The 23113-nt window shown below is 36.7% G+C and overlaps 1 protein-coding gene across 10 annotated transcripts in view; it reads left to right on the forward strand.

Annotated features, from left to right (window-relative positions):
• ITPR1 (inositol 1,4,5-trisphosphate receptor type 1) overlaps positions 1–23113 on the forward strand; it is a 390069-nt gene that overhangs the window by 271925 nt on the left and 95031 nt on the right. The gene's annotated exons all lie outside the window — the stretch shown is intronic.

Raw genomic sequence — 23113 nt, forward strand, 5'->3', positions numbered from 1 at the left:
TATTCTTAAAAGATATGTTTCAAAATTGTCCCCTCTTCACCATTAAGTTTCTCCTGATAACTGTACAAATTATCTCGGTAAAGTGGTTTAAAACCTATCAGACTGAATAAGAGAGAGGCTGAACTAACTAACCAACAAATATAATTATAACTAATATTTATGTAATACCTCAGAAACCATTTTCTGCCTTACAACCCTGTGAGATTAGTTCAATTATCTCCAATTCTATATAGAACTCTGGATCTAATCAAGAGGACCTAAATTCAGATTTAGTCTCTAGTTATTATAGTGGTTCTCAAACTTTTGTTTTCAGTATCTTTATCCTATTAAAAATTATTGAGGATCTCTCCAAAGTGTTTTTGTTTTTCTGGTTTATATTTATAGACATTTACCATATTGGAAATAAAAACTATTTTTTAATGTATAGACCCTCTAAAAGGGTTTCAGAAATCCCCAGGATTCTCTAGACCATACTTTGAGAACCACTGCTCTAATAGCTATGCAAGTTCACTGTTTTACCTAGATATGTACCTCCCACAAGTGGGCACTGGGTAGTTCCACCCCACGCATCTTCACCCACTTGGCTCTCAGATTCCCTTCTGAGCCTCTGCACGGAGCTGAACAGACGGTCCTTTAGATCATCGGCACAAGGATGCTAAACCAGTAGATTTGAAATGGCTTAAATGACCTTCTGTGCCCTAAGAACTAATAAGTTCAGGCGCAAACTTTGGCTCTGGCCCCAGAAACCTATTTAATTGAGTTTGAAAGGGCCTCGGGTCTTATTTCAGAGAAGTGGTGCTTTTTCACGGGATCCAAAGACTTCTCTTGTTGCTTGTTTTTCCTGACTTTCCTACTTGAGACACTAATCTCCTCGCTTTGAGGGTGAAAGAGCATAATTATTTTTCTTTGGGTTTTATAGTTAACTTGATTATGAAACAAAATATAGTCTGGCTATAAGGTAACTACTAAACCAGTCTTAGTACATGGACCTGATAATAGCTGCACCAGAGACTTGTTTCCTTTTCCCAACTGGCTGCCTGTGGTGTGCTGTGGGAAATGAGTACATTTGAGCATCTGGCCCTATTTCCATGAATGTCGGAACTGCGTGGGTACTTAAGGAGTTTTTCCACATCATGGTACAAATCTCATGCTAGGTAAACTTTGGGGATAGATGTGGGATCATTGGAGCATCAAGGCTTGCCTGATATTGAAATAATCACTCTTTTAGTCTGTCTTCTAAGACTACAGAACACATATACCTATGTGAAGAATTTGGGATTCTGAAAAAATCAGATAATCTTTGCTATCCCAATGCCTTTTTTACTCCAGATTCCCCAGAAAGTTTTACTTCTGACTCTTATGGGGTCTTTGGGAGCACTTAGAATTCATTCTCTCTCTCTCTCTCTCTCTCTTTTTCTCTCTCACTCTCTCTCTTTCTCTCACTCTCTCACTCTTTCACTCTCACTCTCTCTCTCTTTCTCTTTTCTTTCTCTCTTTCTCTCTCTCTCCATATATATAAAAAAAACTATAGTTAAGTTTTGGCATCCCTTGTAATGGTATCAGTACCTTTGATATGGGAAATGATTTTTTTCCCATATATTTCATTTTAAATTGTTGGGCTCTTAAATGCAAGAGATGATTCCTTCATAGAAGTATTTTGTTCCCCTGAGCATTTTCAAATGCTTCATTAAAGCATGGTAAAAGCCTCTCTTTTTTGAATGGGAAAGGAAGTAAACAGTAGTTATTCTACAGTTGTAGGTATCTAGGCCTGGAGAGGCTAAACATTTTTTATTAGCTCATTCCAGCATTATCTCAGAAAATCTTTAGGTCTAAACCAGGTTTTTTTTTTTCTTTTCCCACTTTATATATATAAGAAAATATGTAATATCCTACTCATATCATCCTACATATGTCAGAAAAAACACAAACACCTTGCTGTTGGGTCAGAACTTAGTATAACCCTGGGATGCTACTTTATCTGTTTCCCTGGAATAACTGACAGACAGACCTTGGGCTTAGAGGGGGTCAGTTATCACTAGAAGCAACCCATCTGGCCTAGAGTTTGATATTTTTTTAATTTTTTTGCCTAAAAACGAAACATCAGTCCTTCTCTAGTCCAAAGACACCTCAGTCACAATTACTCAAAGATGGTAGACATCCTAGCAGCAATGTCCTTTTAGTGATCAGCAGTGGAGTTCACTCAGGGCAGGCATCCTTTCTCTTGCCATTGCAACCCAGTGGATTTGATTTCAGTTTTTTCTTAATGACTTTTCTTGACTTCTTATATTCTTCCAAGTCTAATGATTATCCTTTTGGTTTCATAGATCGTGCTTTGGAATTCCGGGCCCTCAGAAGTCATCTAGTCCATCCAACCTCCTCATTTCACTATTAATTTTTAATTAACTCTAGAAGGGCAAAATGAACTTGCAGAACATCATAGAATTAGAAGTGGCAGGAGCTGGAGGTGAATGCAGGTCCTTTGGCTCCACAGCCCGTATTCTTTCTACTTTTTCCCTTGGTCAGGTCAATTAGCCTGTTAGTCTTCGTCTATAAAATGAGCAAAAGGAAATAGCCAACCACGCCAATATCTCTGACAAGAAAACTGGATGAGGTTTGGAAGCATTAGTACAATTAAAGAAAACATAGACATATATCTGAGTCTGTGTGTATATACATACTTACATATACATATCCATCCATATACATATACAACCTATATAAACCCAATCCAATTCTTTTTAGACACCTCTGCTGTGGAAAAAACAAGATTGCTGGTACCATTCCAGAAATTATCATCCTCCCATCAGTACCAGGCAGGGGCTTATCTTTCATCTCTTATTCCTTTCCTCTTGTTTCCAACAAGTGATTTCTCTGTCACAGAGTCTAAAAAGAAATATTCCTTTTTTTCTCTTTTAAAAATTACTTCTTGTTAATTGGGTAGAATCAGATCCATCATACATAGAAGTATTCTGTATCACATCCTCCATCCTTGTGAAATATTTCAAAGCATTTCAAAATATTTCAACTATTTCAAATTGTTTTTCTTTTTTGCACCTGTGACTTCATTGGTGTTGATAATTCTTGGAGTGGAAACTCTCCCTACTCAAGCACTTCAACATCTGCTCTACTCAAAATCTTAGAGTGCTGAGAAGTTAAGTGACCTGCCCATGATCATAAATCCAATAGGTGTCTTCAAGGAAAGATCTGAATTCAGGTGCACATTCTTTTTCATAGTACACCATACTGCCTTTCTACTCTTTTATCTACTATTTTATTTGTCATATTCATAGGACAAGCAGTACACAAATTCAGAAATGGAAATGAGAGAGAGGGTCGTGACTTATTCAGGATTATATAATTAGGTGGTAAAAGAATCATCAAGTCTTCTGACTTGTAGTTCTGTATTCCTTCCCTTACACCAATTCAGTTAGCACTTATTCTGATTTTGGGTAGGCAAAGACAGATAATTTATTCTCAAAGAATTTGCCATCTAATGTTGGCGTAGGAAAAAGGTAAAACCAGCATGTATACAAATAGCTGTGATACAGGGGAGTGAGGAATAAATGCAAAGAAGAGGTCCATTCAATTAATAATTCAGTTTGGGATATGGAATTATAGGATCATAATTCTGCTGCTTAGCACATGATTAGTGTTATTGTTTAATGACTGAGATTGACTAGAAGATATCTTAGAGATCATTTTGTCCAATTCTTCCTCATTTTCCAGATGAGGAAACTAAGGCCTAATGAAGTTGTGTCTTGTATATTAAGTTTAGAATGCTAGCAGATATCCAGATGAAGAATACCAAAATACCCACCAAAGCTCTTGAAAGAGTTTGGCAGGGAAGAGATCTAGATTTCCTGAAGAATTGGGACCAGATGGAAAACAGTTTATCAAAGAAGGTGGTCAATAATATCAGATAATACAAAGGACTCTAGAGAATGAGGACAGAAAAAATTAATAAGGAAGAATGGATTTATAATCTGGATCATGGCAGGTTGGGTTTGCAAGTATTTATTATTTTAAAATAACTGATCTTTTAGGGGGAAAATGTACTTATGAACTATAGCCTTACAGACTTCTTAGGTATATAAACTAAACTACTTGAAGAACAACAATACTAGAAAATGAACTATGTTAGAGAACAAACTCTGGGACAATCAAATGTAATTGCACAATGAGCTTTCTTAAAGCTAAATCATTTTGAGTAAAATCTTAGAGGTGGAAGTCCATCCAGTTTCATCTCATCTGGCTCCTAGCGAGTACAAGAACATCAGCCTGTGTTGGAGGACTCCTGATGGTGTCAGGAACTTTATGAGATAAGATTGAACAATTCTTCTTATTAGAAAGCATTATTCCTGAATTCAGCTGAACAATTTGCACCCAGTAATCCTAGTTTTTCTCTTCAAAGTTCAACAGTTTGGCTCCTCTGTTTGACAGCACAAAGATCATTTCAGGTATTTGAAAGTACTTAACATCCCCTGCCCTCTCCTTTTTTCCAGATTCAATATCTCTAGTTCATTTGACTCTTTCTTATACATCATGCATTTAGCTTCTTCACCATCCTTGGAGTCCTACTCCAGGGATACACCAAGCACATCATTGACATCCCTTTTAAATTGTGTCTCTCAGAACTGAATATCCCAGATCTGTGTTGACCAGTATCCTGGATGCTGTATTCTGATCAGCAAAGCCTATGGTTACATTACATTTTGAGCATCCATACCAATTATCTGTCAAACGTCTCCTGAGAATAGACTGAAAAGCCAAATTTTGTGCTTGTGAGAGACTCGGGAAGATAGAACCATCGAGAGCCAAAAAGTTATTCAATTTATGTAAAACTCCAATGTTTTAACACCCAGAAGGCAGTGTTCCTGTGAACTGTAGTCAGCTCTTAATTATCTATGCTGATGGGAGCAGAACAAAGATAAACTAAATATGTTTTTAGCCACTGATTTTATCTTCTAACACCAGCAAGCATTTTTACCAGAGTTGTTAATCAGTATATTTGTCTAGCTAGAGGTCTCACCTCCTGCCTCTGCTTGCCATCTGGTTTTTGAGAGACTATCGAGTAGTGAAATGACCTACAGTCAGGCAGCAGGGAAATAAAGAAGCAAAGAACTTAAAAAATTTATTAATTTAATGATCTCCTTGAATATTGAAGCATTCAAGTTGTTGGTCTGATGCTCAGGATTTTAAATTCATTTTACCATGGATCAATGGGAAATAAACAGAGGAATGGTGTAATAATTAGTTTTAATATCAGAGTTCTTAAGCTGACTGGAGCATCAGAGTATCCAGAGCATTTATCCAGAGCTGAGTGCTGGACTTTAGAAAGGATATAAATAAGAAGCACATCTACAGAAGGATGACCAAGGTAGTGAGAGGGCTCAAAACCAAGCCTTCAAATAGATTGATTAAAGGAATTGGGAATATTTTGCATGGAGATCTAGAATGCAAGTGCTGGGATTTGAAGGAAGCTGTTATATGGAAAAGGAATTGCATTTAGCCTATTTGACTTGCATAATAGAACTTGGAGCACTAAAGAATTAAGATTGGTAGGAAGCAAATAGACAACTCAGTGGATAGAACTCCTGACTTTGAGTCAAAAAGATTCCTCTTCCTGAGTTCAAATTTACCCTTAGACACATACTAGTTTTGTGACACTGAACATGTCACTTAATTTTGTTTGCCACAGTTTCCTCATCTGGAGGAAGAAGTGGCAATGAAGAAGGAATGGTAAACCACTCCAGTGTCTCTACCAAGAAAACCTTAGACAAAGTCACAAAGAAGGACACAATTGAAATGACTAAGAACAACAACCTCTAAATGATCTTATTACTGGGGGAATTAAGTTCCCCTCAATGAGCATCTTCAAATAAAGTCTGGATAACCATTGTCCCTGTTCCTTATAAACTATATCAAGAAGATTATAGGGAACATTCCTTTTCAGATGTAGATTAGACTGAATAATATCCTTTGGACCCTGAGATTTATGATTTTGATGATGCTCTTGAGGGTCACCAAGTTAACACATATTTGTCATAACCAGAACAACCTGCCCCGAGTACACATCCAGAATAGGATTGAAAAACCAACCTAAACTTAGGAAACACTATCACTGCTCCATTCTTCTTGATTCCTGGGCACAAATGCTACCACCAGAAGAAGAGGGGAAACTTATCTCCAGAGTCTGTGAAATCCATGAGAAAAAACTGAAGGCTATTGGGACATAAATAGTCTTCTTCTAAGTCCAAATTGGGACATTTAGAGGAAGGAAGAAGTGAAAGTACACTCAAGAATGAGTGTTGGGTTTCTGAAATATGACTTAAGAAAGCATTATCTTATCTATTTTGGCCATGAAATCCTTTGGTATTTTAAATATGGTATGACAACCCATATATTGTTGATGCAAGGAATTTGAAAATTTAGAATATGCTACCATGATGTTGATTTACAGATTCATCTTGTTCTATAAGGTATGTCATTAAGTGACTTGCAACAGGATGGTCTCAGCCCCTGTCCATTTTAATGTCTTTATCAGTAATCTGTTTTAAGAAATAGATGATGTTCTTATGAAATTTGTGTTAGACACAGAGTTAATGGAGAATACTTTTGATGTCAGAACCAGCATAGAAAGAGTTGCAGGCTATAACTGTTGAAGGAGGTGAAAGTTAATAGGGATAAAGTTTAAATACCAAACTTAAATGATAAAAAAAAAAATCAATATCATATGTACAGGTAAGAGGAAATGCTTTAAAAGGACATTGTAATCTTTTCGGACGATTTGGTATTTTTCATGACCTATAATTTTATTGATTCAGAAAATTCCACTGCTGATACTGATTGTCATTCACCTTGCATGTGAGAGGCTTAGCTTCTACCAGCAAGTTTAAGTGACTTGCTCAGAATCTTATATCGTGTGTGTGTAACAGAGGTAGACAGACAGAGATGGAGAAAAAGTGAGCATTTTGGGATTTGACCTCAGGTCTTCCTAATTCTGTGGCTAGCTCTCTATCTGCCTCTTGAGGTAGGATATCTAGAACATGAAAATTAATTGTTACATTTGTCTTGAACCAGTCAGATCACACCTGGAATTCTGTGTTCAATTCTAGCCCCATTTTCAGAGGAATATCAAAACAACTTGAACATATCCACAAGAATTTGACTAGAATATGAATGCAACCTAGAACCATATTCACCGAGGAATGGTTGGAGGAACTGTGACCATTAATACTGGAGAAAAGAAGGCTCTGGGGAACAATCACGTTTGCCTTCAAATATCTGAAAGGGATAGGCTTTGTCTGGGTAATTCCAGAGAACAGACATAGGACCCATGAGGTAAAAGTTCTACAGAGGCAAATTTTGGTGCACACTGAGGAGACAGATGCACGAGTTCCCTTATTTGGGAATAATCTCTGCTCAGGCAGAGATAGGCTGATCCCTTATAGGTTCATAAAGTTTAGAACAGGAGTTCTTTATCTTCTTTGGACTTTGGAAGTCTGGTGAGGTCTATGGACCCCATGTCAGAAATATTTTTTCATAAATGAAAGAAATGCTAAATTTCAGTTAGAGGCTAGTGAAAATAAAGATGTAAAATTTCCTTTCGAGTTTTTGAATCTCTTGGGTGTCCATGATCCCCAGATTAGGAACTCCTGATTTCAAGCCAATCTCGTCATGAGGAAATTTAGTTACAAAGATATGAAGTGAGTTGCTTAAAGTCATACAAATAGTATGTAGCAAAGCCAGGATTGAAATTCAAATCCTCCTACTCTAAAAACCACGTCCTTTTTTTTTTTTTTTTTTTTTTAACTGACTTTGGGATACTATAGAGGGGATTCTTGAATCTAAAATTCTCTAACTATGAGTAATAGACTATATTCTCTAAGTGTTCCAATAAGAGCCTGGGGCAGTTGTGAAAAGTCCCTATGATGAAAATTCTTTCCTGTTGGAAAGAATTACAGGAGGATTCATGGTGTGGAACTTTCCCAGGCTTCCAAACCTATTCTTCCTTGTCCTTCTGCCTCCCCGTGCTGCCCCCACCCACCCCTGTCAGGTTCCAACCTGTGCAGAATCTCCCTACCCAACTTCCCCTTCCTATTGCAGCTGTTTAAGAATTGTCTTCCATATCTTTGCCAGGGAGAAGTTTATGTGGAAGTGGCTTTCAGACTAGTTTTCTATATCAAAGGACATTTGTTAGTTTAAACTATTATGAACACAAAGGCACTTTTCTTTCTCTCATGTACCTGAACTCCAGATAGAATACTTCTTATATAACTCTTAAGAGGCAATCCTGTGATCTAACTCTTTCTTCTCTTGTGGGGGGTGAACCAGGTCTCATTTTACCAACGAAGACTTTTAAAGCTTATGGACTAGCTATGAATGAAGGATTTCTTTTTTTTTATTACTTGCCCTGGGCAGTTGTAGTTGGATTTTTGACCTTGGAGATCATCCTCCTTTATCTTTCTTGCATGAATTGCCTAAGGCAATTCCCTCCACAAGCTTAAGTTATCTCATTTTATCCTCTCCAGAAGATTATTTCTTTTGTAATCCCCTACTCTCTCACTTATTTTCAGTCATTCCCTCATCCCTCAAATCACATCCATCAGTCACATGCTCAAAAAAACTCACTTGATCCATTCACCCTCAGTAGTTATTGTCCCATACCTCTCTTCCCTTTCATAGTTAAACTCCTTAAGAATGCCATCTACACTCACTGCTTCTCTTTCTTTTCCTCTCTCTTCTTAACTCTACATTCTGGCTTCCAAACTCATATTCAACTGAAACTGCCCTCTGGAAGTTTTCTCTATCAGTGATGTTTTCATTTTTAAATACAATGGCTTGATATTTTCTCCCCCCTAGGTTTCCTTAACATTTTTCTCTCCTGGTTCTCTTTCTGTATCTGATCTCTCCTTGTCAGTCTCCTTGGTAAGATCTTCATCCAAATCACTCCCACTGATGATAGGTGGACCCCAGGCTCTGAACTTTACCATCTCTTCTTTTCCCTCTACTGTATCACTTAGTGATCTCACCTGCTTTCTTGGATTCAACTGTTACCTCTATGCTTGATCATTCTCAGATCTAACCTCTCTCCTGACTTTCAGACTTAAATCTTAAATGATTATTGGATAGTTCAAATTGGATGTCCCATAGACATTTCAACATATACCAAAATTGAATTCATTGTCTTTTCCTCAAAACTCTTCCCTCTTTCAGATTTCCCTATTACTATAGAAGTTTTTGCCATCTTCCCCGTCATCAAGACTTGCAGCATAAATGTCATCAACTCATTCCTCTTAAACCCCATATTTAGTCTATTGCCAAGTCCTGAAGATTTTGCCTTAGTGTCTCATGTATTTGCTTCTTTCTCACCTTTGACACTGCTACTACCATTTCAATAGCTTTTTCATGGGCCTCCCTGCCTCGTATCTCAAAAATCCAATTTATTCTTTACTCTGCTATCAAATTGATTTTACTAAAACTGTGTCGCCCTCCCTATTCAGTCAACTCCAGAGGCAATTTTCTCCTCTTGGATCAAACATAAAATCCTGTTTGGTGTTCAGAATCTTTATCACCTGGACCCCTCCCTTTTCGGTCTTCTCATACCTTATCACCCACCCAGTACTCTGCTATATAGTGAGACTGGCCATGCTGTTATTCCTTTCAGGTGACCCTCTATCTTCTGACTTTGGACCTTTGTGCTAGCTGTCTCCCAAATCTAGAATTCTCTCCCTTATCTTTGTTTCTGGTTTCTTTCAAGTCCCAGTCAAAATCTCATCTTCTATAAGCCTTCTATAAGAAGGTTTTCTCAATCATCCTTAATGCTAATATCTTCCCTCTTCTGATTATTTATTTATTCTATATACATCTTGTTTGCACAAAGTTATTTACATGTTGTCTCCCACATTAGATTGTGAGCTTCTTGAGGGCAGGAAATGTCTTTTTTTTTTTATTTCCAGCCCTTAGCAGAATGCCTTATATACAGTAGGTACTTAATAAATGTTTGACTGACCATCCCATTTTATAAATGAAGTCCTGAAGAGGTGAGGAAAGAACTTTCCCAATCAGTACATTGATATGCATTGAGTCACCATAATGCAGGGCTCATAATACAGGAGGTGATGTCCAAAAGTCCTGGGTTCAATTCCCACCTTCAACCCTCAATTTCCTTACCTGTAATATGGGAATAATGACAGCTCATACTTCACAAGATTGTTATGAAGATCAAATGACATAACACTTGTAGAGTGCTTTGTAAACTTTGAGGTATAATTGATAGCTCAGTAGTGATTAAAATGTGGTAGAAAGATTGGCTCTTCTTAAATGGCAAAGCTGTTCTGATTTGAATCCAGCTCCTCTGGGTTCCAAATCCAAACTGCTTCAGGTGTGAATGAAGAACTGCTCCCTTATTTACCTGCTCGTCCAGCAGCCTTTCTTCCACTCAGGTTTGTCCTCCAGTGCCTTCCAAGCCATGCAGTTTGTCATGAATCAACCCGCTGCTTTCTGTGGAAACACTTGAATGTGAGACAGCATTTCTTAAGCCAAACAAGCGTGATTCTGCCATTTCTTTGTCATCCTGAAACAGACTTTAAGCTCTAAGGTCCTGATCTCATTATCTCACCATTGTGTGTTGGCCCTGCAGGGAGCTGGATGTAAAAGGAGGGGACCCTTCTATGATGGAGACCTGAGTTTTAATCATTTGGTTTTTATTTTTTGCTGCTGCCAAATTCAAGGGCTGCTTTTCTCTGTAGCTGGTATCTTAAGGCTGGCTTATGTGGCAGAAATAGCCCTGAATTCATTGAGAAGACTCCAGTGAGTTCTTATCTTAGCTCAGCTGCTTACTATTCTCTGTGATCTTAAATAAGTCATTTCTACTGCCTCGGTTTCCTCTTTTGTAAAATGGACTTAATTGTGGTCATGGCCAAAGTCTCAGGCTCTGTGATTTGTGCCCTGGCTCCCGTTGCGTGCCCATAGGCTGACATGCCCATAGGCTGTTCGCAGCTGCCACAGGATGGTCACTGCCAAGAGGAGCTTTCTCACCCTGCCCGTGACCGCATTTGCTTCCTTCCTTAAACCCACATCAAGTTCAAACCTGATCGCTTCACTCTCTGGGATTATTACTCTCTCTGCCTTAAAACCATCTTTCATTTCCTCCTCTTTCCCCATCTTATTCTCTTGCTCCACCTAAATTTGGCTTCTGTCCTTCTCTATGTGTGTGCACTCAGCCTTGCTTTACTTTAAGTGGGTCTTTTAAACTGTTTCCTCAAAGTCATGGGTCTCATGAAAGCTTTCTGTAACTTTTACAGCCACCCTGTACTACAGGAAGTCTTAACCTGGGATTTGGGGTGGAGGGCATGGACTTGGATGGGGAAAATGGCATCTTGATTTTCACTAACCTGGAAATGTAAATTCAATTCTTAAAAAATAAAAAATTATCCTGACAAAGATTGATAGACACATGCAGATATCTTTTTTTTTTTTTTTTTTAAGGTATGGACAACATGGGAATTTGTTTTGATTACCTATGAATATTTCTTATAAATTTTTCTTCTTTCGTTCTTTGGGGAATAGAGGTATAGAGTGAAGAGAAGAAAAAAAAAAAAAACTTGATAATTAAAAAAATAAAGTTAACAATTTTAACTTTCCTCTCTGGAATAAAAGAACCTGTGCACTTCTAATTCAGAGTTGTTAAATGTGCATGAAAAATACAATATTCCCCAGAAATGCCTGAATCAGATTAAAGTGTAATTGGAAAATATTTAACAAAATAAATACATATACATGCATTTGTGTTTATATATATACATATATATACACATATATATGTGTGTGTATGTATGTATGTATTTATAATTAAAGCTAGATGATATTCACATGTGCTTTTTTAAGTCAGTATGTGGCCCACAAGGATCTTTACATATAGTTTAGTGACTCCTGTTTTCTGACACCTCCAAAGGATCTTGGACAAAGGAGCTCCTTGCCATTACAGCTTCTTTAATTAACCATTGGACTTCTGCTCAGTTGATGATCTGAATCTTTTTCCTCATTTGTAAAGTAGTAAAACTGGAGAGCAGTAGCAAACTTAAACAAAAGAGTGCCTATGAAAAGGAGAAATACAAATTATTGAGTCTAGCCCATCATACATCCATCTGGCGGAGGGGAGGACCTGATAATTTTCTCCATGGGGTGGTCGAATCCAAATGAGTTTCTTTCTTCTGCTAAGTAACCCTGTTTTGTGCCTTGTGATAATTATGGAAAGGCGCCAAGCCTATTCTGTGGAGTATGAACTTGAAAGACAGGGTGGATCTTGAAAAAAGTCAAGAGAAAAAAGCAATGACCCTTGAATGTCTTCTGGAATGAGTAAATTTGCTCTTTGGCCATTATTAGAGATCTTTTGGAGTACAAATCACTGAAGTTTATTAGAGCATTCTCAGATTTGCAAAGTGCTTTGTGTCCATTAGCTTAAACTTTGAAGCAGCCCCGTGAGGTTAGATCTAAATGGTTTTATTATCCCTGTTATTTAGATAAGGAGACTGAGACACCCATGATCATACAGGTAATAGATATCAAAGGAAAGAACCGAACATGACATTAAACATAGCTCTCTATCATAACAATGCTCTACACTGCCTCTCATCAAATATATTATGCTGTGTTTTATTGCCTGTCTTCCCTCTGGGATTCTTAGAAATAAATTTGAGGCTTTAAATATTGGAACAGGATCCAAGCATGACTTTTGGTGCTCTTAGCCTTCTCTTCCCTCCTCATACCAACTAGATGAATTTGGTCACTCTACTTTTTTGCAAAATCACTTGTTTTCAGAGGTTTGGTAAAACTTGCTAGCTCATCAAGAATGTGTAATGTGTCCATCCTTCCCACCCCCACCCCCCCATCCCAGAGGACTCAGAGCTATTGAGCTTAAGAAGCGATTATGTGGAAATCAACTGAGTCATTGAGTCGGCTGGAGAGCCAACTTGTCAGGTGAATGTGCCTTGAACCTTGACTCTCATGGCCTCATCTTGCAAACCTACTTAATGGCCTTGTTCAAGGTCTCTCACCCGGTTTTCCCAACCCTCTCCCTTCCTCCCTTTGTAAGGGGATAAGGAAGCCAAGCCATGAGTTGTGTGAACTTGATAGCAGGTAATAGGGAACCACTGTGCAGGAAATTTCACACAGTGTTTTTCCTGACTGTCCCACCTCCATTATTCTCCCCTCTCCAAGGGATTCCCCCTTATTTTAATGGTAGCTTTTTATTTTTCAAAATACACGCAAAAATAGTTTTTTTCAACAGTCATCCTTGCAAAACCTCATGTTCCATATTTTTCTCCTTCCCTTCCCCTTCCCCCCCCCACCTTAGGCTGCAAACAATCTAATATAAGTTAAATATAGGTATAAATTAAATCCAATAGGTTAAACATGTTTCTACATTTATCACTCTATACAAGTAAAATCAGATCAAAAAGGGAAAAAAATGAAAGAAAAACAAGCAAACAACACCACAAAAAGATGAAAATACTATGTTATAATCTACATTCAGTCCCCATATTCCTCTCTCTGGATACAGATGGCTCTCTCCATCACAAGTCTATTGGAATTAGTCTGAATCACTTCATTGTTGAAAAGAGCCATGTCCACCCGAATTGATTATCATATAGTCTTGCTATTGCCGTGTACAATGATCTCCTGCTTCTGCTCATTTCACTCAGCATCAGTTCATGTAAGTCTCTCCAGGCCTTTCTGAAATCCTCCTGCTGATTGTTTCTTACAGAACAATAATATTCCATAACATTCATATACCACAATTTATTCTGTCATTCTCCAACTGATGGACATCCATTCAGTTTCCAATTTCTGACACAAACATTTTTGACATATGGGTCCCTTTTCCTCCTTTAAGATCTCTTTGGGATATGGACCCAATAGTGACATTGCTGGATCAAATGATATGCCTATTGGGCATAGTTTCAAATTGCTCTCCCAAATGATTGGGGGATCTTTTTCTTTAAGGAACTTGAGAAAAGGCAGCTCCTGTGCCCTCTAACATGACAAAATAGACTAGAATTGCTCGGATATATTAAAGTATCTAAAAAACAGGGGAGAGGGGATGAGTTGGCAAGATACTTGAATAATAGAAACCAATTTTCTCTACCATTCCCTTGTTTGACCTTTCTCCTTAAGAACCCAGAAAAAAATGTGGGCTGTGGTTTAAATTTACTTGAATAACATTTGAGTCCTTTCCTCCTGACTGACTTTCTGAAATTAGATAATACTGAATATTCTAAAGATGAATGGTTTATCCTATTCTGTTTCTTGTGATATCTATATCACTTTGGAAATGCCGACCTTGAAGTGATGAAGAATATTAGACTATACCAATTTACTAATCACTTTCATACAATAGTGTAGTAGAAGTGTTTTTTCAGATGGTATTTGCGCGTTTCAACACCATCTCCCTATCACCAAAAAAAAAAAAGGTTTAAAAAAGACAGATGGTGATTTTTTTAAGTGCTTTGGTTTTCTTCTGTGATTGATCCCAGCATACTTTTTAAAGTTCCTCTGTCCAAAAAAGGGGGGGAAAACTTTTGAGAATTATTAGGATTAAATGTGTGAAACAGTTGTTTTCTGATTGGGCTTTCAAGTTCAGTTACCAGTCTCCCCAAGTGCTCTATCTACAATGATGTGTATATTGTTCTATCTTTGTAGTAGATTAGTTCACTGTAATTAAATGAATATGGGTTTCTTTCCTATTCCACATTCCCTCATCTTTGGTTTTTTTTTTTTTTTTTTGTTTGTTTTGGTTTTTTTTGGAGAGAGATCATTAAGTAGCTAGGCAATGAAATCTCAGGTTTTGACACTTTTGCATTTTGTCAGCTTTCCCAACTTGCTTTAGCTTTTGTTTTGATTCTGCCATGACTTCTAAGTTCAAGCAGATTATCTCACAATTTTAGAAGTACAGAGCTGGTAGAGCCAACTAGTCCAGCCCAATTCTGGAAAAGAACCGAAATAAGAGAAAACATGAGATAAATGATCTTCCAGTTTCTTACTGAATTTATCCATAGACAATGAGCTCACGACATCCTGATACATTCAACTCTGGCACTTCTCTAATTGTTGGGAAGGTTTTCCACAAATTTGCTCTTTATGACTTTCACCCATTGCTTCTGGCCCTTCCCTGTGGGACCAAGTAGATTCAGTCTTATCCATCTACCACTCCAACAATCCTTCTAGTACTTGAAGACATTTATCATATGACTCTGAAGTCATCTCTTCTTCAGGTCAAGTATTTCCATTTCTTTCAACTCATCTTTGTATGGCATGAATTCAAGGCCTTTTATCCTCCTGGTTGCTCTCCGGTAGACAGATACTCTTCAGTAAAGGACAACTAGAATGATTCTTGAGGTTATTAGTGCCCTTCATAAAATGTCCCAGAATTGAACACAGTAATCCAAATGTGGTTGGATCAAGGCAAAAACAGTGAGACCATCACTATTATTCCCAGACACTATAACCTAAGAGCACAATAGCTTTCTTGACCTACATTGGAGCTTGCAGTCCAAAAATCCATGAAATAATACAACACATATAAAGCACTTTGCAAAGTTTAAAACACTATTTGTGTATCTGCATTTACACACACACACACACACACACACACACACACACACACATATATGTTAGCTATTATTGAACTGCCCGGGTCTTCTTTAGTGTTGTCTAACCATATCTTATACCTGGGAAGAAGACTTTTTCTAACACAAGCATAAGACTTTATAGTTATCCCTTTTCAGTCTGGGAATTAGAAGAATTCAATTAATGCTACTTACGTGGGATTTCTGTTCCTTCTTTCCACTCCTAACCTCACATCAAAATTTTCTGAACCACCAATATATTCTTCTTTTGTTCTTTCATTGGTCATGAATCTTCAGATCTACTGAATAGATTGTGTGTGTGTGTGTGTGTGTGTGTGTGTGTGTGAGTGTGAGAGAGAGAGAGAGAGAGAAAGAGAGAGAGAGATTGATTCCATCTATCATGGAGTAGGTTAAATTAGATCCTGAAATACTTAAGAAAACAAATTCATTTCTTATGATTATTCAGTCCTCAGTAAGAGTGAAGATTTTGAGTTGAACTTGCTACTGTTAACAATCATCAGGAATACCTTTTGTTTTATATTTTCCCTGCCTTCTCATGAGCTGTATATTTTCTATTTCGCATTAAATGAGAATAAGCTTTATGCTTACTTGTCAGAATTGAAGAGGCTAATTAATTTAAACATGTACTTCTGAGACCAAATATAAAATGATCTTTTCTACTTTTAAAGCTTGTTGCAACTTGTCAGGTCTCAGACACCTACTGGCCACGTGACTCTGAGCAAGTCATTTAATCCTGTTTGCCTCAGTTCCTCATCTGTAAAATGACCAGTAGAAAGAAATGGCAAACATCTGCAACCAGAGAAAGAACTAAGGAGACTGAATGTAAATCAACACATTATAGGTTCACTTCTTTTTTGTTTGTTTGTTTTGTTTTATCTCTCCCATGGTTTTTCCCATTTGCTCTGATTTTTCTCTCCCAACATAATTCATAAAACAATGTGTATTAAAAATAAATAAACTAAAAACAATTTGTCAAGAAAGAAAGAAACAAAAAGAAAAGATAAATCACTCTAGTGATCTTTGGCAAAAAAAAAAAAAGGCCCATTTGGGCTCGCAAAACATCAGATATTATTGAAAATGATTAAATAACAAAAATCTTTTATGTCTTGGAACACAATTTCTCTCCCATTGGAATATAAGATTCTTGAGGTTTTACTTTGGACTCAACCCTTGTATTTTGCATTAGTGCCTGTCCTCTTTGTTGTATTGCTATGTGTTTTTCTGGCATATCCAACTCCTTTGGGGAATTATCTTGGCAAAGATAATGGAATGGTTTACCATTTCCTTCTCCAGCTCATTTTACAGATGAAGAAACTGGGGTGACCAGGGTTAAGTGACTTGCTTAGGACCTAAGTATGTGAGTCCAGATTTGAACTCAGAAGAGGAGTCTCCCTAACTCCAGGCTGAGCACTCTATTCAATGTACCATCTGCCTGTCCCACCTACTCTCAAGTACAAAGCTGAAGCTGAAATTGTGGGTTGCAATCCCATATAGGGTCGCATAACTAGATATGAAAGTCGTGAAATTATGATTTGTTATCAGTAAATGTTTGGTTTGTATAGTTATTTTATATACCTGTGTACCTGAGGTTGCATAAAAATTTGTTGACAAATAGAAAATGTTTAATGAACTTTGCTAGTAGATATTGAATAAGTGAAAATTGATGGAGTACCTACTAAGTCCAAGGCTCTGTACTAAGTTACAGAGGAAGAATGAAAATAGTATCATCAAGGAATGAATGATTTGGTATGATAAAACCCATACTACACAAAAACTGTAAGAAATGAGGGAATGATAGTGTTTAAGGCAGCAGTAAGAGCACAGAGGAAGGAGAAATGACTACTGGGAGTGTAAGAGATAGTTAATGAGTAGAAGACTCTAGGAGATGCTAATTGAGAAGAATCCAATGGGAAATATCACTAAGTCAGTTCTTACCCTTGTAACTTTTATAGTCCAGTCCCAACAAACCAAGAAGCAGCCAATTAATTTAAACATAGGATAACATCTGTGTGTGGATGCTAATTGAAGTTAGAAAGCTGTGAGAAGGAGGCCCATCGAGGGAGACTTCAGTGAAGTGGTGAGTTTAGTCTGTTCTTGAGAAAGAATTAACTTAATATATGGGTAGATTTTTAGATTGTACTGTTTAAGATGAAGGTTGCAGGGACAGAGGTTCGAATATAGAGGAAAATGGAACAGTGGATCATATCCTTTAGGGTTGGGAGGGACTGGCAAACAAGCTAATGAAAAGCTAAGTCGAAGGCTAGGCCGTTAAGTAGGACTCTCAGGGATAAATCTGAACCTCATACAGAGAGTAATTCATATGATTAGAGTTTTTGGAGAATGAGGAAAAATAGTTAAAGCAGATTGTTACTTTGGTATTTAGGAGTAGACTAAAGTCTACTTTAGTAGAAAGAGGCTGAAAGAGAATCAGGAAAGAAGGTACTAATTATACAGGCAAGAAACAACCAGAGAACAAACAAAAGTAATAATGATGGGGCAAAAGGTGGAGGTTGCTGTGTGAAGGAAAGAGCATTGGACCAGGAGTTGACAGACCTGAATTCTGAGTTACATGACCATAAAGAAATCATTTAATCTTTCTGAGCTTTTATAAAAGGAATTCAATAAATTAAATAACTCATTAATTGCCTGGTATATAAAATGAATTGTGTCCTGGGTATCGAGAATACCAAGAAAAAAAATAAATAAAACCATCCCCTCCTCAGGAGTTTCTTAGTGGCAAAGGGATGAAACAGATACACAGATAACTTGTTATCTCTTAGTGATAGTAGTCTTAATAAAACAGCCACTTACATCATTGTTTGTAATCATAACTTTTTCCATCAAAGAAGGAGAAATGTTATTTATTTTACATGCTTCCAAATAGCTTATTAACAACTGTATCTGGGAAGTAACGATTGAATGGGCTAGTAATAAAATCCACCTAGAAAAAACATAGTATCTCAAGTGCTGGGCTTGAAACCAGGAAGATCTATGTCTTCTAAAAAAAACTAAAAAAAAAAAAAAAAAAAAAAAAAAAATGAGAAAAGGGTGTAGTCCTTTACAGCTGAATGGTGAGGCAGAGTTTAAAGATTTAATGTTATCCAGAACCACTGAAGCTTTTTAAATAGTAAAGTAATATATAGTTTTATCTATATGGAAGATCATTTATAATATAATGACAGCTAGATTGTTGATAAGGAGATATTAGAAGCAGGGAGAGCATTATGGTAGACCAAGCAAGAAGTAGTAAAGGCATGAACTTTTGGCATAGGGAGTAGAAAAGGTGGGTTGGAATTGACTGGTAATCAAACAATCAATCACTGAAGAAGCAAGCCAGTGACAGAAGCAGAAAGAGCTCTCAACTGGAGAAGTTAAGTTCAGGGTCATTCTGATGCACTGTTTTCCAGAGGCAAAGTGTCAAATAATTCTGAGAAACTGGGGGCAGCAACTACTAGAACCCAGGGAGTTTTAATTAGCAGTAAGGTAGTCTTTAATGACCTCGGAGAGAGCAATGACCAAGGCTTGTGTAAGCCATATTACAAGAGACTAAGTGAGAAAGTAAAGAAAAAATAAGGGTAAAGAGGGATTAAACTACTTTTCTAAAAGTTTTGATGCAAGCTGCTGCTGAATAGTGATAGCAAGGTCAGATGAGGTTTATTTTTTTATTTTTTGTTTTAAATATTCTGAGAAGCCTAAATAAGTTTTAAAGTGTTTTATTTGTTTAAAGAGTAGAGGAAAAGAAACCAGTGATAGAGATTGAAGAAGGAAGAAAAGTCATGATGTAATCTGTACTAACGTGACTACATAGGATTATTATGGGATTTAGATGAGATCACGTATATAAGAACACTTTGTAAATGGATCAGGGCTTTACTGGCCCAATCCACCCAGTACTATTCACTTCAGTCCAACAAGAATTTACAAAAAGCTATGTACGAGACCCTGACAGAAATGAAATTGTCTTTGCTCTTGAGGAGTTGATATTCTCTGGGGTTACAATATGTACACAGACAAATAAATTTGAAGAATTATAAAATCATGCAAAATATTTAAAGAATAATAACTGGGTGGGTTAGAGTCAGGAAAGACCTTGGAAAGAAAGTTTCAGCTCAGCTGTCCTCAGAAGAAAAAGAGGAATTCTAAAAGGTAGTGGCTTTAATGATTGCTTCCAAACACCACACTGTCAGGTAAAACACGACAAAGGTATTGGTTAGTTCTTTGATGACTAACCTGCCAGTTTAAACCACAGGTGAGATTTCTTAGTAATGTGTTAATGACATTAGGAAAAGAATTAAATTAGTCCTGTCAGGATACAAACAGGACCACATTCTGATTAGCAAGTTGTTCAAAGTTTATTTCTTGCAGCTGAGAGATAGATTAGAATTACTCATAGATAGGAAAAACAGTAGAGTGCTGCACCTAGAGTTAAAATGATTTGAGTTCCAAACCAGCCTGAGACATTTACTAGCTTGTGTGACTCTGGACAAGTCATTCAGACTCAGTTTCCTCATTTGTAAAATGGGAATAATTATAATGCCTACCTTGTAAAGTTATTGAGAGGATAAAATGAAGTTGTATTTATAAAGCACTTGGCAAACTCTGCTGTTGTTATTATAATGCATACTTTGGTTATAGTTACACAATTTATAAAATTAGGGGCTACATTATAGATAGAAGTCAAACATTAGTAACATAAAAAATAGAATGATGGAAACATCTCCAAGGTACCTTGAGTTCTCATGTTTTGAGGAAGAGAAAGAACCCAAAGAAAAGATAGTTGGTGACCTTGGATATCTTTAAAAACCATATATTCTCGCTCTTTTTTTTTTTTAAGCATGAACTGGGACAAATGTGACCTTTTTTGCTTCTCACATAGGAAACTCATTTGGGCCTTACGTTAAACAGTGGCAAACAAAAATCAATAAAGCAAATGGGAAAACACATGTGGCAGATTTTAGATAGGTGAAAAGAATTATTTTTCCACTATAATCTTTACAGCATGATGTGACTTATTGCCTATGTATAACATAGTGACAGTGATCATCAAAGAGGCTATCTAGGAAGAGGTAACAAATTTTGTCATCTATCTATGTGGGCTGAAGGTTAGCCAGGAGACTGAGGAAAACTCAGAGTTGTGATTAGCAAAAAGATAATGGTACTTTTGACAGAATGGCATCCTTCAAGTTCTAGCTAAGATTCCACCTTTCCCACTCCCTCTTAATTATGATGCTTTCTCTTTCCTTTTTATCCTGGATACTTGCTTGCATGTTGTCTATCCCATTAGATAGTGAGTTTCTTTAGAGCAGAAACTTTTTTGCTTTTCTTTGTATCCTCAACACTTTGCATAGTGCCTGGTACAAAGTAAACTCTTAATAAATGTTCTGGGGTTAAAAGAAGAACCTTAGGCCACAGAATCAAACCTGGCTTTGTAGGTCATAAAATTGTAGACCTAAATCTGGGAAAAATATTAGAATCCATCTAGGCTAACACTTCCCCCCCCCCCATTTTTTTTTTTTTTTTTTTACAGATAAGGAAAAAAGATCCCTGGAGGTCACTGATAAAAAAATAAATAAATAAATAGTAGTGGGAGTTTTAAGAGGTAGAAATTGAGCCCAGATCTGATCAGAGCAGATTGTGCTTTCCTCTGAAGTACATCTCCTCCTCTTGGCAAAAAATGGACTTTGGTTTCATCACCTGTGAGATGATTGGGGTCTGATTAAATCTCTGCAGTGTCTTTCAGCTTTATAACCCTATAGTTTTCTAGGCCAGTGATTCTTTAACTTTTTTTGGCATCTATGGCCTCTTTGGTGGCAGTCTGATAAAACCTATGGACCCTTTCCCAGAATAATGTCTTTCTTTGTATAAAATAAAATATATAAAATTATGGACAAAATCAATTATGTTGAAAGAAAGGTGTATTTTTTTTTCCATCCAAATTCACAAACCCCTGGGTTCTATGGACCTCAGGTTAAGAATAATCAAGCTAGGTCTACTCCTCATCTTACACATGGGAAGACTGAGGTTTAGATAATTGCTCTGATCTGCCAAAGGTCAAAGAGTGACTAAGCTGAGATTATAATTCGAGACTTCTAGACTAATACTATTTATAACACACAAGTTGCCCTAACGTTATTGTCATTTCTAAGCTCACAATGTCGATTTTAGCTTCTCTTTTTTTGTAAAGATGCTTCATTCTTCCAGCTAAGTAATATGTGATGTTAAAATCAAGGTTCCAGATTGAGAGCTGTAGATCTGTTATTCAAGCTAGTGATCATCACATACATTTTAATATTAAAAAAAAAAAGTCTAGAGAAAACATAACTTACAAAAGAGCCCAAAGGAAATACAAATGAAAGTTAGCATCTTTGCCGCTCTCATTATGTGATAGATTTTTATTTGTATGTTTGCAATATTCAGAAACAAGTACAAGTAAATTTCACCAAACACCATTCTTTGGTTCTGCAGAAACACGATGCTAAGTGACATTGTTAAAGGGAACTTTCATTCCACCATTACTAAGCAGCCAATTTGATTTTCAAATAAGTTTCCAAACAGCCACCAGGTTTCACGGTGCTGTTGAGTTAAATATATTATTTAGGAGACAATAAATGATGGGACCTTATAACAATATTGTACAGGATTTGCCTGTTTGTAAAAACAAGACTTTGTTGCCAGTGAAATCTTGTGTTTGTTCACATATCACCCCTGCCCTTACTGCACACCCAGTCTGATGTCATCTTCTCTGCAGATCTTTCCCTGCTCACACCAGATCACAATGAGTTTGTTATACTTGGAATTTCTCTAACATTTCTGTATATATGTAACTTTTGGAATATCTTTACTAGATTGTGTATACCTTTGATCTAGGAATACCACTATTTAAATACTTACTTAAAGATATACATACTTAAAGAGAACCAAGAAAGAGAATAAGAATACATATTACAGAAATGTTTATAACAGCTTTTCGTGGTGTCAAAAATACTGGGATTTTAGGGGGTACCCATCAATTGCAGAAAAAAATGAAAAAAATACATGATGGAATGCTATTTCTGTTTAAGAAATTATGAGGTGGAGGACTTCATTAAAACCTGGGAAGACTTTTATGATCTAATGAAAAGTGAAGTGAATGAAACCAAGTGAAGCGTATTATACAACAAAAATATCATCAAGATCAATAGGTTTGAAAGTTATAGGAATTCTGAGCAGCACAATGAAGCAAATCACAGTTCCAGAAGATTTATGCTGAAATATTTTGTCCATCCCCAGATAGAGACACGAGGGACTCAGAGTGCCGTTTGAAGCCGATTTTTTAAAATGTGATCAATATGTGAATATGTTGCATTGGCATTACATATTTGTAAAAGGTTTTGTTTTTCTTGTTTTTTCAATGAATGGGAAGATGGAAGAGAAAGAATTTGGAATGGAAAATTAGATTTTAAGAATAATTTTTAAAATGCCTC

Source organism: Antechinus flavipes, chromosome 1 (assembly GCF_016432865.1).
Source record: "Antechinus flavipes isolate AdamAnt ecotype Samford, QLD, Australia chromosome 1, AdamAnt_v2, whole genome shotgun sequence".
NCBI classification, from domain to species: Eukaryota; Metazoa; Chordata; class Mammalia; order Dasyuromorphia; family Dasyuridae; genus Antechinus; species Antechinus flavipes.